This window comes from Podarcis muralis, chromosome 10 (genome assembly GCF_964188315.1).
Source record: "Podarcis muralis chromosome 10, rPodMur119.hap1.1, whole genome shotgun sequence".
Lineage (NCBI taxonomy): Eukaryota > Metazoa > Chordata > Lepidosauria > Squamata > Lacertidae > Podarcis > Podarcis muralis.
Window position 1 is genome coordinate 8,438,032 of NC_135664.1, and position 667 is coordinate 8,438,698.

Consider the following 667-nt stretch of genomic DNA (forward strand, 5'->3'; position numbering starts at 1 on the left):
AGTATTACGAAGCCCACAGATGAGTGAACTCTAAATTAAGCATTACCACCTTTGAAGATCAAACGGAACAGTATTGAGGCGTTATATTTTTCTCAATGGCCTGCTTCCTCCTTCCTCTTCACACTGCAAAGTGGTGGATCTCTGGGGCATCCCCTTGCCCCGAAAAAGAAAGCTCAAGAATAAAGGAGGCAGGCTGCTTATAAAGGAGCCAAAAGTTTGGAATTTGAAATGGCCAGGATGTGTGTGTGTGTGTGTGTGTGTGTGTGTGTGTGTGTGTGTGTGTGTTTGTGTGTGTGTTTCTTTAATGTTTCCTGTAATAATCACGAGAAAAGGGAACACTATTGGCTTTCATTGTTTTTACACTTCAGCAAATTTTGGAACCTGAAACTTGGTTTGTGGGTGAGTTTGGAGTCATATTGAGATTTACAGTAAGCAACAGTCAAAAGGCTCATTCTCTGTAAACTGAGAATTCCCAAACATGAGGAAGAAACCTATTAGTTATAATTGGGGAGATTTTGGCTTGTTCCAGTAATTTATTATTATGGCCTGTCCTTAATACTCTGGCTTTACAATAGTTATTAGTTCTTCTCATTTGCCGCTGTTTTAAAGTGATCATTCTAAATATTTGTGTTGCTTCTAGCTTTTAGATGTATTTAGATGTGTTAAG